At 39.3% G+C, this 19,428-nt stretch overlaps 1 pseudogene; it reads left to right on the top strand.

Annotated features, from left to right (window-relative positions):
• Positions 1-18,993, top strand: part of LOC102480517 (translin-associated protein X pseudogene) — a 37,597-nt pseudogene extending 18,604 nt beyond the window's left edge.
• The last annotated feature ends 435 nt before the right edge of the window (positions 18,994-19,428 follow it).

The raw sequence follows: 19,428 nt of genomic DNA, 5'->3' as shown, positions 1-19,428 counted from the left end.
AGAGAGACAGAGAGACAGAAAGTGAGAAATCACCCCCCAGGGGGGATGGCCATGCCGCAATCCCTTCTCCTCCATTCTCCTCTTGGCATCTTGGGCACGCATGCACACGCGCCTGGCGTGGGTTTTAGGCCACCGGGTCCAAGACTCGAACTGTGGTCGATCGACTACATGGTAGTCCAGCGACATAGCCATTACGCTAACTACTGGTCCCTCTATTTATTTATTTATTTATTTATTTTAATTTGTCCAGAGAGGGACAGAGCGAGAGAGAAGGAAAATGAGAAAGCAAGCCGCCAGGATTGGGACTCAAACTACAGTTGGCCACTTGAGAGTCCAGCACCCCTAATCACCATGCCACCAGCCAGTCCCTTCTATCTATATCTCATAGAGGAACTTACTACCAGGGAAAAACTCATTCTGAAACAGTTCACAAAATATTTTTTTGCCAAATATTTTTTAAGACAATGTAGGAGAATTTATTTGTTTTTCTGCGTCATAAATACCAACTTTAGATAGCTGAAGGAGGAATGTTTCAGGTACCCTGAGATTAAAAAGGAAAATTAACGCTGTCGTTTAAAATGTAAAGCAGTCTTGGCTGCCCAAATCAAGGTGTTTGCAGAGCTGGTGTGTTTCTATTTTTCAGCCGCACTGAAGACTGGGCAGGAGTTGCTAGGAGCTGGGCACAGTGTTTCTCCAGCCCTGGAAGTAGTGGGAGTAGATACTGAAGCAGAGTGCCAGAAAGTAATGTGGAAGTTTCAAGTTGGGGAGCAAGGAATGGTCAGAGCAGAAAGGACACCTATTTGGTAGAGCTATGTTTTAAGGACCCCAGCAGACAACAGGGCTATGATGAAAGAGGTTTCAAGTCCTTTCTGTGAGAAAAGACAATAGATCACAGATTCAGAGCAGGCAAGAGAGTTGCAGCAAGGAATCAATGGTTCACTTTTCACAAAACATCCTGATCCTGGGGACAGTTTCTCATTCAGGCCCCTACACACTTGATTCTAGGGAGTGCTGGTCCTGGGGAGAGCTCAAGTGCAAACAAACCTTTCCTGTGGATTGGAGCATAATGAGCTGATCACTGGAGATAGCCATTTCCTGAACTCTGTGCAATGGCAGATGACCTAACAGGAGCACTCCGGGCAGGAGGAAGAGCATGCTTTCTGAAGTTAGAAAGCTGGGCCAAGTTCTGCCCTGCTATGCGCTAGCCATGTGAGTTAGAGATTAACTTCTCAATTATCCAGTTTATGAAATTGGAATAGTAATATATTGTATGCTCATTATATCTTTTTGAAGGTAATGTAGGTTGAAATGTTTAATGAGAATGTGCTATAATTAATAGCTTACAGTACTCAACTCTAGATTTTAGTGAACAGAAGCTGCCTTATTTGATATGAATTTCTATTCAAGCTATGTCTAATTGGTATTTAATCAGATTTAAATGAAAGAAAAAATATACAGTTAAGGGAGGTTGCCAAGTATAAGGAGAATGTCCAATTTGGGGGTCATAAATTGGGGTTCAGGTTCTGACTGTCACTTATGAGAGTAGGAGGCAGTCTGAGGACCCACTGAGGCTGCAGTGGTAACTATTGCTAAGAAATTGTGCTCCATAGCCGAAAGATGGCATGGTGGTTAAGGGCGCTGGACTTCCACATGGCTAACTGTGGTTCAAATCCCGGACTTGGTGGTTTACTCCCTCCATCCCCTACCCCTGGTCCCTCTCTGGTAAAATTTAAATAAATAAATAAAGTTAAATAAAATATTTCTTAAAAAAAATAATTTGTGCTCTGAAGACTGGAACCACATGGGAGCCAGGTTCATTTCTGGCCAATCTAAAGGCTGGGCATGGTGGTGTATGTTCTATTTCTAACCCCTTGGGAGGCTGAAGGAGGAAAATCCTGAGCTTAAGGCTGGCCTGGACAATAAAGCAAGACTGTATTAAAAAGCAAAACAATGAAAAGGAAAGAAAAAAGCAGTCTGGCCTTAAGCAAGTTCCTTCACTGATGAAATTCAGCTTTCTTCATCTGAAAGTAAGGGTAATTATAAGTGTTTTTACACTTTGCAGAATTATCGATAGGCTTTATCTCAGCTGTGATCCATCCATCCCTGTGGAATGATGGTCTGTCTGAATTCCCAGAAACACAAGTGGGTGATAAATTGCCAGAGTGGAGTACCTAATTAGAAAGAGCATAGGGCTTCAACCAGAACACGTATGATAATTACATGTTTAGGTACAAATACCCTGTGGCTGATTTAACTCTTTCTTGGCTGAGAGTATGCTCCAACTTGGCTTGAATCTCTAGGATGTTAGTTTTCTTCAGGAAAACCCACAAGTCCTAAACTAAAGTATGTCTTCGGATAAACTATTATTTTTTACTTGACTGAAAAATGCAACTTCTATAAATTGAGTCGTTCCTTTTAACTTCCCAAGAGCAGAATTTCCAAAGACTGCACATTTCTAGGGTCAGCCCAGGTAAGCCCTGCCCTTGATTTAAATAATCGAGAAGTGGAGATGAAGTCAGAATAGATAGGAGCAATTTTGCTTCTGTAGGGTTTGGAGTAACCAATTCCAGGGTATTTGTTCATTCATTATTAACTTCCTTTTCTTACTATTTGGTTTCCTGGTGAGATTCATAGGGTCGTTTCAGCTTATTCCCTAAACATTTACATTCTTTCTTCTGGCAGAGTGCATTTTTATTTCTTTAGTAGCATCCCTTTTGTTTCATAAAACCTCAAATGATGTTTCCGACTGTCTTCTGATCTGCTGTGTTCTTAAAGGAAAGAACTATCTTGCTAAAACTAAAGAGATTTTTGAAGTGGCAGAGCATTGATAATTTATACCATGGAGCAGTTGATGCGACCTTCTTTGAGACTAGTAGATTTTAATGTGTTTGAAAAGCTCCGTTTTAGAGTATAATTGTATAAATGGTCCTTCAATTTGCTTAGGTGTTTTTAGATAGGAGAACTTAATAAATATCTTTGAGTAACATCGAAATACAAAGTGAGAGCCTGTTGCTTTGCTTTGTTTCTGTTAGTGATCACAGAGGCAGCTGCCACTTGGACAGGCCTGGTTGCACTCTGAGCAGGGTCTGTGCCAAACTCCACATCTATCCCTTCCTGCCTGGGGACTTCAGTAGAGAAAAGCATCGCTGGAACAGTCACAGTTCATTTCATATTCTTGGGCCTGTGGTCCCAATGGAAATGACTGAGAACAGAGTTGGGGAGGAGTATTTGGGAACTCTACTTGAATAGAAATTGAGCTGGGGGAGAGAGAGAGAGAGAGAGAGAGAGAGAGAGAGAGAGAGAGAGAGAGAGAGAGAGAGAGAAAGGGAGAGGGAGAGAGAGAAATGAATGGGGAGCAAGGCTTTTGCACTCAAAGATCATTTTTCCTAAAGACGGAAGAGATGATGTGGGGAGGAACAAGTCACTATTGCACACCTTCCAAGAGGAGAGCCCTGTGCTTTACTTGCCCCATTTCACTTAATGCTCACACTGGGAGGTGAGATTTTGATGTTGAGAGACTGAAGCCTAGAGTAGCTGAGTAACTTGCTCGTGGTCCCACAGCTAGTGATGACAGCACTGAATTCTCCTTCATACATCCTGATCTTCCTAGGACATCAGGGAAAATTCAGGAACCACCCTTCTCTAATCATGTGATTCTTTGTTACATTTAAAGACAGGAGCCAGACCCCATTCAGGTGGAGGAATGGGTCTTCCCCTTCAAGGTATTGTCAAAGTATTAATACCAAATGCACCACCTGTTTTATCACGTGCAGTCGCCTCTGGCACGTATCTGATTACCACAACTTCAATGTTACACACAAACTTGTGGAACTGCCCTCTTTCTTTTCTCTCCCTGAGGGTTCGCATATGTGTACATGCATGAATGAGGGGGAGCACTCCAGTGGGGTGTGGTCATGCTGCAGTCTTGTTTCTTTCATTTCTTCATCTCATCAGAATTATGGACATGCATGCACACATGCCTGGCATGTTTTCTAAGCCTCTAGGGCCAGGATTTGAGCCACATAGTTGACCATGTGGGATCTGCCTGCCTTAACCACTGAACTTCAGGGCTGGCCTTCATGCTGCCTTCTTGTTCTTCATCATGCCTTTGTCCCTCCAGCACTTCTTTTTTCTTTTCTTCTTTTTCTTTTCTTTTTTTTTTTTTTTAAGAGAGATTTTTGCTATAGGGCACGTGTGATTTCCTGAGAGAGAGAGAGATAAAAAGTGAGGAATCCCTCCCCCCCCCCAAGGGGGATGGCCACACGCAATCCTTTTTCCTCCAGTCTTCTCTAAGAATCTTAGGCACACAAGCACACGTGCCTGGTGTGAGTTTTAAGCTGTTGGACTTGAACCGTGGTCGACTACATGGAATCCAGGTACGTAACCGCTAAATCATCTGCTGGTCCTACATATTCTATTGGTCTCCTTTGTCACAGGCCATGTTTGCTTCTAAGTACTTGCTTATTTCCCCACATCCACTGCTAGCTCACTGAAGGAGAAATAATATTCTTGATTGCAGTTACAGTCCCAGAAACTAAGACAGGGCATTCCATGCAGTAGACACTCAACATGTGGGAATAAAAGCATAGTAGTATCAAGGGAGTGTGGGGGAGGATGTGTTAAAACCCCATTGTGGGGACTAGCAAATGGCATAAGGGTTATGTCACTGGACTCCCACATAGTCTACTGCAGTTCTAGTCCTGGGTCTGCTGACTTAAAACACTGGAGGTATATGTATATGTGTGCCTAAGACCGACCCTAAGAGGAGACTGATGGAGAAGGGACTGCAGTATGGTCATCCTACCTGGAGGGGGTGATTTCTCACCTTCTGTCTCTCTGTTTCTGGTGTGCGCATGCACCTATAGCAAAAATCTTTCTAAAAAACAAACCAAAACAAAACCAACCAACAAACAAAAAACCAAAAAAACCCCACTGTGACCCCAACCACTTCATATAATCACAACATCTAAGTAGAACAGTGTCCTCATCATATAAGCACAGCTTTAAGACAAGTCTCCTACTTCTTGCCACTGGAGGGCTGTTCTAAACTCAGTTCCTGTTGAGTGGCCCTGAAATGTCACTTGAATTACTGTTTACATGTCCCTTCTCCTCCTCTTCATTTCCCCTCCCTTTGTCTCTCCTTCCTTTTCTTCCCTTGCTCTACCTCTCCTCTTCTCTTTTTCTATTTGAAAAAAAAAGAGAGACAAAAAAGAATTATTGCCCCAGTCTTATAGTTTGTGAATTCTAACTTAGGGATTTTTTAAGATTTGGCAACAATGGTAAAAAACAATATTAATTCTAATATCCTAAAATGGATAAAAGATTTTTATTTGATGCAAATGACAGTTACATTTTAATTGTGATAAGTATTAACTAACATACCTTCTCATTGGGCACCAAACGGCACTAGTGCTAACAAAATAATTATTAAGAACTTACTTTTTGCCTATTATAGCAAAGTCTATAAATGGTTTAAAATTCTGGGCACATTAGGATTCTTAGTCTTGTTATAGGTAATGGCCTTGTCTCCTGTGTACAAATAGTAGTTGACATATATTTTATTTTATTGAAGAAATTGATGAACACTTAATGTTTGTGCAGCTCAGTTCCACTCATTATCCTAGATTAATTGATTTTCCTTCCATGCATCTGTGATGTTGTTGTTCTGTATTCAACTTTCAACTCATTTTAAGAACCTTGTTATTTCCTGACTGAGAAAGATTACCTTCTGACAGTAATAAAAATGCAGGAGTTAGTGAAAGGAAAAAAATAAAAGGAATAGGAGGAGACAGAAATATATAATCTTTTTTGTTTTTGGAGAGGTTTTTGCTATAAGGCGTGTATACTCTCCAAAAAAACAGAGAGAGACATGGGACCAGAAGTAGGCATAATGGCTATGTAGCTGGACTCCCACATAGCTGACCATAGTTTGAGTCCCAGACCCGGTGACTTAAACTCACACTGGGTGCGTGTGCACATGCGCCCAAGATCCCGAGAGGAGAGTGGAGGATTGCATGGCCCTCGGGGGGGGGGGGGGTGATTTCTCACTCTCTGTCTTTCTGGTGAGTGCATGTTACCTATAGCAAAACCTCTAAAACACACACACACACGCACACACACACACACAGCGAGACAGAAAGTGAGAAATCACCCCCAGTGGGGATGGTCACACCACAATCCCTTCTACTCCACTCTCCCCTTGGGATCTTGGGCACACACGCACACATGCCCGGCATGAGTTTAAGTCACCGGGTCCAGGACTTGAACTGCTGTTGACTATGTGGGAGCCCACCAACACAGCCATTACGCCAACTGCTGGTCCTGAAACATATAATCTTTAGGCATTAAGATCCTATCATCTTTGAATAACAGTTGAATTGCTGAAAAAACCAAAGCCTTAGCAGAATGGAGGACTGAGAATGTATTTTATTGCATTGGCATTGTTAGTACTTCCTATCACAGTTCTATAGCACAGCTTTAGAACTCTGTTAAAATTGTTTTCCTCTGAAATAATCTACAAAAGTATATCTATAATAGACAAAAAATATAATATGTAAAATGAATATAACAGTATACAAATTTATAAAAATAAATTTTCCATTAAAGAGAATCCCATGAGAAGCCTTGAGCTTTGAATGTTCAGATTTTCTCTTCCACCCATGCCAGTGTCCCTCTCAGAGCTATCTGTGGGGACAGTGATACCCCAAGAGTTTAGCAGGATATCATGACAGTGCCATCCACACATCTGGTTATCTTAATTTGGGCTGCTCTGACAAAGTACCATGGGCTGGGTGGGTTAAAAACAACAGAAATTTATTTCTTACAGTTCTGGAGGCTGGAAATCTGAGATTGGTGTGCCAGCATGGTTAAGTTCCTGCTCTCTTCTGAGTTCCAAACTGCCTTCTTCTTACTGTATCCTTACATGGTGGAGAGTAGACAAAGGAAACAAGCCAACACATCTCATATTTTTATATTTTTCTGGAGGGTGAATGTGCTTGCCAGAAAGAGACAGGGGGAAAGAGAGAGACAGAGAGAAGAAGGGGAGAATACTCCCTGACAATGGGGCATGGTCATGCCTTAATCCCTTTCCCTCCACTTTTCTATCCTACCCTCCTGATGGAATTTTGGGCCTTCATACATAAGTGCCAGACCTGTTTGGCAAGTCACTGGGGCTGGATTCAAACTGTACAAATGGCCATGTGGGTTCCTCCTCCCTTACCCACAGTTCATGGAGCCAGCCCCATGACTCTTCTAAGAACACTAATTCCATTCATGAGAACTCTGCTCTTAGTGACCTAACCACTTCTCAAGGCTCCACCTCTTAATATCAACACAGTGGTTGTTAGGATTTTAAAATACAAACACATTCACATGAACGTTATGAGCAGTTGAACAAACAGTACATTATACTAGGTATTGATAAAAATATTCTCTCACAAAATTGCTAAATTGAAGGGTTTGGGAACATCATTGCTTTTCCAATGACAACTCCAATTCAGAGAACAGTAAAAAGAAATGAATTGACCAGCAATGCTAGTCGTAGGAGTGAGGTCAGTATCAAGGAGTAAATTACTCTGTGGGGGTCCAGGAATGGTTCTTGATGAAACACAAAACCATTGGTTTTGAATTTGTAAATTGAAGGATAGGATTTTCCCACCTTAGATTCAAACAGAAAAATGATGGTATTAATGGTCACCTAGGAAACTAATACCAACCACATTTCCAGAAATATGAGAAATGACATAAAATTTTACATGCCATTCAGAAATTCTCAGACTTTGAGTTTCAAGACTTGTTCTTGGTATTCCACAAACCTTGTAGAACATAGTGTTTCTTCATTGATTTTTATCGGTAGATTGGTTTGAATTTTACCTGGTAAAAGCTTTAGAATAGCAGTACAGGGACTTTTTCCTTGTTCTACTAGGTTGACTTTCATTTTCTGTTATAACATTATCTCTAAATGGTGTAATATTCATATTGAGTACTACAGCTGATGAACAATATTCTTTCAGTCTGACTTGTCACAACACCACGGGGTACAACTTAGAAGTGACTGTTTTCCTTATTCTTGGCTCACAATGAGAACCACCAGCTGAGGAACTTGGCCAGTCCTTAGAGGCTGTGGTGAGGGGTCAGGAAGTGATGCTTAGGGGTTGATTTTATACACACACACACACACACACACAGAGAACATCACTACCCTGTGTTTCTCCTACCATCTGCCAGGATGGGCTATGTTATGAGATTTGGGACAAATAAGTTAGGCTATATTTCCCTGGAGTGATAAATTTTAGTGGCTTACAACATTTAAGGTTTATTTCTCACTCTAATTTTATGTTCATTGAGGGTTGGCTGTAGCTTTGCTGTGTGAATCTCCATGCCAGGAGCCCAGCTGATACACAGTTCCTAGGTGGAACATGCCAGGGTTGTAACAGAGAGAGGCCAGGGTTACTCTATGATGTCTTTTAGAGCATCTGTTCGAAAGTGGCTCATGTTATTTTCCCTCACATTTCATAGGCCCAAATGGACTTGACCAATGTGAGAACTGCAATTCTTCCACGCAGAAGAGTGGACGAAGTAGCAAATATTAGCACAATGAAACACACCACCATAGGCTCTTTAGCCTCATCTCTCTCATTCCCATAAACCAGGAGTCTCATGGATCCATTGTACTTTGTGAATGCAAATGCACCATGTTCTCATGACTTCCCATTTGCCTTCCCTTCAGAATGTCTCCTCCTTTTTTTATTCATCTGGTGGTCTTCTCCCTCAAGTGTTATCACTCCAGAGAGGTCTCTTCTATCCCTCCGAAGGAGTGCAAGGTACTCTTTCTCTCCTATGGCTCCTAGTAAACAATTCTGTCCTACTGTTTTGTCACTTCAATGGATTTGTTTCCTTCAAGAGACTGTGGTGCTCTTGTGGATAATGTACATGTCTTGCTCACCTCTGGTTCACAGTACCCAGCCCAGGGTTTGCCATGGATTAGATATGTTATTAAATATTAAATGAAATGAAGCAAAAACAGATGATGAAAATGAGAAAGCTACTTTTTACTCCAGTCCTTGTTTAGACCAATGTTTTCCAAACTTACTCATGATGAAGAACTATGATTAAAATTTCTGTTTTGATGCAAGTCAATACTTTTGTAAAACACAGCACAAATTAAATACTGGAGAAATTACCAAGCACATGTCACATTGTTACAAAAGTGTCTAAATGCTTACTTTTGATTTCTATATTTATGTAACTGTACACTTTGTGGTCTACAGACCATGTTTTGTATAGTGCCATGTTAGATTCCTTGATCCACTCGACATCTACTGAATTCCCTGTGCTAGGCAATGCTCAAGGAGCAAGGGATTCACTTGTAAACAAATAAATATTCTGTTCTCAAAAAGTCTACTTGCTACTGGGACAAGTGGACAATAAGAAAGCAGACAATAAATAAATAATGTGCCTTGGAATAATGATTAGTGCTACGAGTGAAGTAAAAGAAAGTAATGAATAGAGAGTGATTGGGTAGAGAGGTTATTTATGAGAACAATCTTTAAGAAAGTGACATTTTAGCAGAAACCTGAGCATTCTAGACAGAGAGCAGGAAATGTTAAAATTGTGAAAGAGAAACAAACTTGGGAGCCATCAAGGAATGAAGAGAAGGCCAGCATGACTGAAGCTCAATAAACATAGAGGGTTTTGTCAGAGGTAGAGTCTGATAGTCAGGCGTAGGCCGGGTCATACAGGACTTTTCACCATGTTTTGAATTTATTATTAGTTACCTGAAAACCACTGAAAGATTTTGAGTGGAGATATCTCATAGTCTGGTTTACATGTAAAGCAAATTACTCTGGCATATAGGTGTTGAGATTACATAGAGGAATTCATATCAGTAGAAGGTCCTTTTCAAGTTTATGTTTTTCTTTCTGAGAGAAAGAAGGGGGGAGAAAGAGAGAGAAAGAGGGAGGAGGAGAAAGAGAGAGAAAGAGAGAGAGGGGCAACCCCAGAAGAGTCTTTATGTCATGATTCAGCCCCATTTTCAGCCAGCCCAGACCATGGACACACTTGTGCCCAAAGTGCTCAAGAGAGTCTCAGAACTCAAATCAAGGACCTTTTCCTCCTGGGTTCAGTTGTGCCACCTCTGTGCCTCCTCGTGGCTTCAGGAAGTTATTTTAAAAGTTCTCATGAGAGGTGGAGAAGGCTTAACTTAGCAATAATGATAGAAGTCAAGAAAATTCAGAATGTGTTTTGTAGAAAAAACTAACAAGACTTACTAGTGAATTGAATACTAGGTGTGAGGGAAGGAGAGAACTCAAAGATGGCTGCTGGTGTTTCAGCTTGAGTAAGTGGGTGAAAATGGTTGTTACTGACATGGGGAAGATGGAAAAGTACCATTTAGGTGATAGAGGTGTGATGTCTCAAAATAAAAGAAATTTGAGAACAGCAGATGGCATAATGATTACATCACTGGACTCCCACATAGTTGACCATGGTTCGAGTCTCAGACCTGATGACTTGAAACTCATGCCAGGTGCACCTCCTGTGTGTGTGTGTGTGTGTGTGTGTGTGTGTTTGTGTGTTTGTGTGTGTATGCCTAAATCCCAAGAGGAGAATGAAGGAAAAGAGATTGTGGCATGGCCATTCCCCTCTAGGAAATGATTTCTTACTTTTCGTCTCTGTCTGTCTCTGTCTCTCCGGTGAGCTCATGCACACTAAAGCAAAGATCTCTGTCTCTCTGAAAAGGAAGAAAAGAAAAGAAATTAGTGTAATGTGTCTTCATTAACTATGTTGCAGTAGGTTTTTATTCAACCTTTATTATACTTATAGAAAATTATTATTTTATTTTACTTTTCTAAGTGATATTTAAAAAATCATAATTAGATACTCAAGTTTATGGAATGTTTCTTATGAACTTCCTAAAAAATAGTTTTATTGCTTTCTTTAGTTCAGAAAAATCTATACTACCTTGAATGATATTTTTTAAAATGTTGAACAAAAACTACATTCCATGATAAACTCTATTGGTCATGTTATATAATTGTACCCTGTGCAAACAGGGAATACACACTTATGTAAATATGGCTAGAATGAATTTATGGAAATGGACCTTGTTTTAGGTCATAATTTTAAAGAATCAGCTATATATTTTATGATTATGAAATGGAATAAGAAATAAATAATGAAATGATAAATTCTTACGTTTGAAAATTAAGAAATGCTTATATGTAATTTAAATGTAAAATAGATAATACTTGGAATAGGACAACAATGAAAGTAATACCTATCAACATTTGTATGATGTAGAATATTTGGGGAAGATTTATAGCCTTAAATACTTTTATTACAAGTATTAGCTTGAAGATTCTAGGCTGACAAAAATATCAAAGATTCAGGCCTCAGGCACATGAAAGATCTATTATTTTCCATGATTTATAAGGCAAATATTTATTACATTTTTTATTTGTTTGTTTAACACTCCATACAGAGTTAGGCTTACCTAGAGAATTCTTCCTAGATTCCTCTAGACTTAATTTTTTTCTTATTATTTTCCTATTTCACCTTTTCTTTGAAAGAGTAGTCTATTTGAACCCAAGTTTTCTCTGGTATGGTCTCTAACCAGACTTTAGGCCTGCATGGAGCAGGGTCCCGGTTAGAAATCATACCAGATAAAGGTGGAGATTAGATGGATGACTCCTCTTGTATATTAAAACTTAACATCAGGAAATCCTGTTATGTTTCACTTAGCGATGGGGTTATATTTTGAGAAATGAATTGTTAGGTGACTTTGTCACTGTACGAACATCATAGAACATACGTGAACCTAGATGATGTACTTCCTGCCTATGTAGATTATATGGTGTGGCCCATATGCTCTTATAGAAGACCTACAAACCAACAGAGCTTGTTACAGTACTGAATTCTGTAGGCAATTGTAACACAATGGGATTTGTGAAGTTAACATAACTAAACAGAAAAGGTACAGTAAAAATGCAATATAAAAGATAGAAAATGGTACTCATATAGGGCACTTACCATGAATGGGACTTGCAGGATTGGTGGTGAGTAAATGCAAAGGCCTAGTGTAGACTATAAACACTGTACATATAGGCTTCACTAAATTTATAACAATTACTTTTATTCAATAATAAATTTACCTTAGCTTATTGTACATTTTTTACTTTATAAACTCTTAGATATTAAAGCTTTAAAAAACTTTTAAACTCTTACAATACTGAAAATGCAAACATACTGTATAGCTGTATAAACATATTTTTTCTTTTTTAAAAATTTGTTTATTGAGAGAGAAAGAGAGAGAGAGAGGAACAGGCAATTCCAACAGGATCTTCAATCTCTGATCCACCTCTAGTCTCTGTCACTCTGGATCATAAGCAAATGTGTGGGCACCCTGCATGCACAGTGAGGCTTTGGGATAGGAACTTGGGATCTTCCCATGTGGGTTCAGCCTACAGAACATTGCATTAGTTCTGTTCCACCAGCTGGCTTTTCTTTTCTTTCTTTTTATCTTTAAGCTTTTTTCTATTTTAATTTTTTAAATTTACTTTTTAACTTTTGTTGTTAAAAATGGACACACAGGACCAGCAGTTTGCATTATGGCTATATTGCTGGACTGGACTCCTATGTAGTCAACTGTAGTTCGAGTCCCAGACCTGGTTGCTTAAACTCACGCTGGGTGCATGCGCGTGTGCGCCCAAGATTCCGAGAGGAAAATGGAAGAGAAGGAACTGTGGTGTGGCCATCCCCCCTGAGGGGTGATTTCTTGCTTTCTGTCTCTGTCTTTCTGGCAAGTGCAAGTGCCCTATAGCAAAAAACCTCTCAAAAAAAAATAAAATGGACAGACAACTATGCATATTAATCTGAACCTACACAAGGTCAGTGTCACCCATATCACTGGATGACATATCCATATCTTCCACTTCCACATCTTGTCTCATGAGAAGGATTATGCTGAATAAAGACTGTATGAGATAAAATCAAGCACAAGAGAAAGTAATGCAATCAGGAGACTTGGTAAGCACAAAATATTTGAGGCTGTTACTGATAAAACATGGCATAGTGTTTTACAGTACACTTTATAAGTAGAGAGAATAGATTCTAAAATAATGGTGAAATAATGTATTTACTATGTATAGTAAATACATAGGCCAGTAACATAGTCACTTATTAGCATTTCCAAGTATTATGTACTCCACATAATTATATGTGCTATATCTGTATACAACTGACAGCACTGTAGGTTTGTTTACACCAGCATTGCCACAAACACATGAGTAATACATTGCTCTGATGTATGACAGCTCTGGTGTCACTAGACAATAGGAATTTTCAGCTGTATTATAATCTTATGGGATACCTTTGTATATGATTTATCATTGACCAAAGCATCATTACATGGCACATGGATGCTTATGCTCCTAACGTAGCTGATAATTTCAGTGTTTTTTCTTTTTTTCACTTCCCTAGACTGATATTATGGTTTTGTTCATGGACTCATATTTTTCTTTTTTCTTTTTCTTTCATTTTTCTTTTTTTTTATGTAACCAGCTCATCCATTTATTTGAAGTTGTTTTATTTTCAATATTTTCTTCCAAACATTTGAAAGTGTATGTAGCAATAAACTTTCAGTACTTCTCATCTTCTGCACTACTAGAAAATGCAATCTATCCACTACTTTTGATATGCACTGTTTCTCAGTTCTAACAATTGTATTGTTTCCATTATGATTCCTTATTTTTTTAAATTTTTATTTAATGGGGTGACTACATTTTCAGCATATAGGGATACCTCTGCTCCTTTTATCACATTCCATTTTTTATTGCATTGAGGTAATATAATTTGATTGGTATCTAATAGTTCCTTTGGTAATCATGAAAACTTGTTTTAAGGCAAATATTCTGTCAATTTTTATGAATATTCAATTATTCACTTAAAAATATGTATTCTCAGGCCAGCCCCATAACACAGTGGTTAAGTACTGTGTGTAGGAAGCCCTAATCTCAATGTCAGATCATGGTTTGAATCCTGGCTCTGGCAGCTTAAAAAACATGCTGGATACATGTGTGAAAGTGCCCTAAATCCTGAAGAAATAGAAAAAATGAAAAAAAGGGATCACAACATAACTATACACCACTGGAAATTGCCTTTTCTCTTTCTTACTGTTTCTTTTTGGTGAGAGCACATGTTTTATGACAGTTCCCAAAATTCTGAGAGGAGAATGGAGGCAAAGGGATTGTGGGCATGTCCCAAATCACGTGGGGGGTGATTTCTTACTTTCTCTCTCTGTTTCTGTCTCTCTCCAGCAATTGCACATGCACTGTGGCAAAATCTGAAAAAATAAGAAATAGAAAATAAGTAACTACTTCACAGTTTTTTTTTTTTTTAATGTATTCCTCAATTGTTTGGTTTAGGATTAGACATGTGTAAAGCCTGTTAATTGGGTGCACATTTTTTTTTTGTATCGGTACTAACTTTTGTCTGTTTGACCTCTCAGCTATATAGAGATGTGTCACTATTTCCATCTCTGATGGTGGGTATGTCAGTGTCTTCTCATTTTTCTGCCATATTTTCATTTGTACAGTTGCTGCTCGTTTTAGGTCTCCCATCTTAGAGTTCTGATAATTCTACTTTAAGGCAGCTGCAGTCAGCTCATTGTTTACGGCTGCCTTTCATTTCCTTTTCATTGCTGGAATTCTTTCTACTTCTCACCGCAGTTCATACATTTAAAATGATTTTTGCTCTTTCTATGCAGTATTTATTAGTGCATATTCTATTCAGTATTTTCATCCTATTTGAGGAGGGATGAGGAAATGGGAGGGTTTTCAGATTCTATCTTTCCAGGGCTTCGCGTTTACAGATTTCATTTAACCTATGGAACTTGATGAGATCATCTAGGGAGAAAATGTAAAATGAAGAGAAATGTGGGGAGAAATGATCCAAGGAGAATTCCAATACTTAGAGGAAGAATGAAAATGAGATAACCTTGAGTACGGCCTCCCTCTAGTCTAGAATTTCTGTAAGCTCTCATCCCCTTAGAGATTTATAAGCTCTCAAGAATGTCAAAAACCCAGTGAAACATAGGTAATAAAACAGAGATCAGCCTTCTATGAAAATCCACTAATATTTTAACCAAATATAAAATGCGATAGTGAGAACCTCAGGAAATAGTACATCTTTGGTTCATGAAGGCAGCTTGTTTTTTCTTGTGTATAGAGGTGTGTTGAAATCAGTCTTTCCTTTATTGAGTGTTAAGTATAAAGAAAACTTCTATTGCTGGCATTTTATAAAATTAATGTGATGTCTACTTTTATTTGTTTTCTATTGAACCCCGTGGCAAAAGACAGAGCAGGCGTTGTTTCTTGTCAATCTTCCAACAGGGAGGAAAAGAAACAGGAGGATTTGGAACTAGTATTCTGTGAAAGTCAAAGCAATAGAGAAAATGGCAAAGACATATGAAAGATGAGGAAATTTATAACCTTAACTACATGTTAGGGATGAGAAAACTTGAAAAGACCCATAGTACAGCAAGATTAGAATAAATCCTGAAAGTTCTGAAAGGTTTTAGAGATCTACCCAACTTCCTGAGCCAAACCACAGCAAGAACAAAACTCCAGAAATATTACAAAACATTTCCTGTCACAAAATCTTTTTTTTTTTTTAACCTTAAGTGCTTCTGTAGTTCCCAAGATCAATAATCACATTGTGAAGAGACGGGATTAAAATTTTAAAAATTACCAGGGATATAAAATCAATAAACAGTTAATGAGTATTTAAACTTAGGAAAGGGGTAAGATGGCATGTAATGCTGGGATTGACAGTTTGTCAATCAGGAGAATATCTGTAAATTGTTTTCAAAGCGAAGAGGACTTCTTTGCCATGGCTCAGTTTTCAGATGTACAATTCAGTTCTTTAACGTTAAGAGTTTGCCAGCAGCCTCATGTTTGTTTCTAAGCCCTCTCAGAATAGCAACTCCAACCCTTCCACCCTTTTGTGTCCTAAAAGTTTCTTTACTGTTGCCAATTTAGGATAACGAACAGGTAACAAGAACAAATCAAATCTGCAGAAAAGTTACGAGCTATTCTAAAAGCATAAGGAATTTCCTCTTTCTGAGACATATGGGTTGAATGGTGTCCACCAAAAGTTGATATGCTGAACTCCTAACCTCCTTTAATTAGGACGTGAACTTGACACTGATCATGTGGCCTGGGGAATCCAAGCCATCTCCTCCATTCTCCTCTCGGGATCTTGGGCACGCACGCACACGCGCCCGGCGTGAGTTTTAAGCCACCGGGTCCGGGACACGAACCGCGGTCGACTACGTGGGAGTCCAGCGACATAGCCATTACGCTCACTGCTGGTTCCCCTCTTTCTGAGACATATGGGTTGAATGGTGTCCACCAAAAGTTGATATGCTGAACTCCTAACCTCCTTTAATTAGGACGTGAACTTGACACTGATCATGTGGCCTGGGGAATCCAAGCCACTCTGTTTTGCTCAGTGTCACTCATGCCAACGAGCAAGGTTCAGGTAAGTGAAATAGAAACTTTATTCTTTGATTAACATATGGAGAAGAGGGAGCTTGTGTTCCAAAGGTACCTTTTCTGTAACGGCCATTGTCATTTTTGCAGAGACTATAGCCGTTGTCACAAAATGGGAGGGGACTCCTCAAGCATGGCCGCCACTCTTTCTTTGTTCCACCCAGCACCTTCTGCACACATCTCAGTTTGTACCCACCGCCATCTGACTTGAGTTAGTTCTGCAGTTTGGTCTTTCTGCAGTTTGGTCTTTCAAACTCTTGGTTTCTGCAAGTAATCCCAGCTAAAAAGGGTAGTTAGTTTCTATGTCACTGCAGTTTTCCGAATGGGTTTTTATGATGGGAATTTCTGAATGTTCCTGGTTACAATCTTATTTTAAAACAGGTATGATACCAAGATTGTCAAATTAAAATGAAGTAATGAGGTATCCTAATATGACTGGCATCCTTATAAAAAGGGGAAATTTGGACACAGTGATGCGCGTAGAGAAAAGACAGTGTGAAGATTCATAGGGAAAAGAATCATCTGCAAGCCATAGTGAAAGGTCTGGAACGTGGCCTTCCCTTACAGCCCTTTGACGGAGCCCGCCTTCTGACTCCTGGATTTCGAACTTCTAGTCCCTAGACTGAGAAAATAAATTTCTGTTGTTTAATTCACCCATTCTGTGGTATTATATTGTGACAGCTCTAACAATCTAATATGGTGATGATCTGATGATGCTTTTCAAAGACAATCATCACCATGCTTTATTTTCCAGGATGGATCTGATGTCATCCTTGTCAGTACTCTCCTCTCTGTCCTACTCTCCACATGGCTGTAGTCGATTGGCACCTGACTTGCAGCATGAATTTTGTCTCTGGGATCAGTCTAACCTTGGACTGGACTGAAGGTAAAACAGTTCAATAAAACTATAGGGCAGTTAACATAAGTCCTTCTTTCACTCTGAGATTAGGGGCTTTTGCTAATAGCTGATATTTCTAGTTATTTGCTGTTGCCACCTCTTTGAAAGTTGACCCCCCCCCCCCGACTGACCTAATTCTGAGCAACACCCACTAGAGCAACACTTTCACTCTTACCCCTTGAATATTGTGTTGTCTGGTTATCAAAGAGGACTTTTGCCATTTCCTGTAGTTGGACCCACTTCTCCAGTTCTTGTCTCTGTTTTGCAGATGTGTATCTTCTAGGTTGCAGGCTGATCCATTCTGCCTCATCTTGTGTCAACTGTCCTGTACCAGGTTGTTTTTAGATGCAAAGTCTTTGCACATCATGGTCCCTCTGCTAGAATGCTTTTCCAGACACTTGTCCCTCTAACACAAACTGTTCTCTTGGATCTAAGCTCCAACTTCTCTTTGTTAGATATTCCACTTCCAAATCGAGTTTGCTCTCCTTTCTAGTCTATAATAGTAGCTTGTAACTTTCCTTCATAGATCTTATCCTCATTTTTATTATATATTCCTAGAATTATGTGATGAATGCTTTTCTTAAGCAGTAGACTGTGAGTTCCATAAAGTCAGTGACTGCCACTGTTGTGTCTCCAGTGACTAGCACCAAGACTGATACATAGCAGGGAAGGACTTTTATTGAATGAAGTGAATGAAATGTAACACTTAACACTGACCATTTCCATTGGATCATATAGGTTTCTAATTCTAATCTCTTATTTCTTCAGTGTGACCCCCTAACTTATCTTCTTCACTTCTGTTGTTGTCATTTACCATGCAATTGCTGGACATTTCTCTAGACGGGCTACTGTAGTACATTCTGATTGAATTATTTCAAAAATCTGTGCTCAAGGGACCAGAAGGTGGAGTGGTGGTTAAGGCGTTGGACATTCCCACATGGCCAACCTGGTGGCTTGCTTTCTCACTTCCTCTTTCTCTCTTTCTCTCTGGACAAATTAAAATAAATGAATGAAGAAATAAAATTAATAAATAGTTCTTTAAAAAATCTGTGCTCAAAAGATGACCCATAATTTTTCATGGCAAGTTCTATTTACATGCTTACTTTTACTTACTCTCTTAAGACTCTGGATGGAGTACTTTTTCCCCATAAAACATATTGATGAAGAAATTTTATTAGATTTGATTTTACAAGGGAAAACAGTTCTGTTTGGTTTACAAAGAAGCCACTAGACTCAGGTTGATTAAAAACCTCTTCTACAAAATGCAGTAGCAAGAATAGAAAATGCAATAAAGCCAAAATGAGAGATATAGCTTTATCCTTACTTTTTAGTATCACTATAATTTCCCTCCTGGATATTGCTTCATTGAAGTATTGTTTAATCTCTTTTGTATTCTATTGCTTCAGTCCAAGATGGCAGACACATACACCAGTAGAACAGAGCAGGAGGAAGTTACCAAAGAAAGACCATTCAGCTTCACCATTTGACATAGGCTTGGTGATCGACAGGGCAGAGCACATTGACAGCCTGGGCTGTGGCCCCCACTGAGGTGATTAGCTTCTTGGCTGAGCAGAAGCCTCTGACAAAGCTTTAACTTTTTCCATTTTCATATGGAAGAATATCCTACTTATTTAAGCATCCCAGAACTGTGGTTAAGAGCATCCATGGTAACAGAATAATAGTCCCTCAAAGATCCCGTATCATAACCCCTATAAACTGTGAATGCAACCTTACTTGTCAGGGCTTTTGCAGGTGTGATTAAGCTAAGGAGCTTGAGAGGGGGAAACTGCTTGTTTACCCAAGTGAGCCCAGGGCAAAAACTAAGTCTCAATCAGTATAACTGGGAGGGAGAAAGGTCAGTCTTACAATGATGTGGCATGAGAAAGACTCAACCAGCCATTGCTGGCTTTGAAGATGGAAGAAGGGGCACAAGCCAAGGATTGCTGGCAGCCAGTAGAAGGTAGAAAAGGCAAGAAAGCCTAT

This window comes from Tupaia chinensis, unplaced genomic scaffold, assembly GCF_000334495.1.
Source record: "Tupaia chinensis unplaced genomic scaffold, TupChi_1.0 Scaffold000180_1, whole genome shotgun sequence".
Taxonomy (NCBI): Eukaryota; Metazoa; Chordata; class Mammalia; order Scandentia; family Tupaiidae; genus Tupaia; species Tupaia belangeri.
Note: the sequence above shows the minus strand (reverse complement) of the source record. Positions and strands in the feature narration are given on the sequence as shown.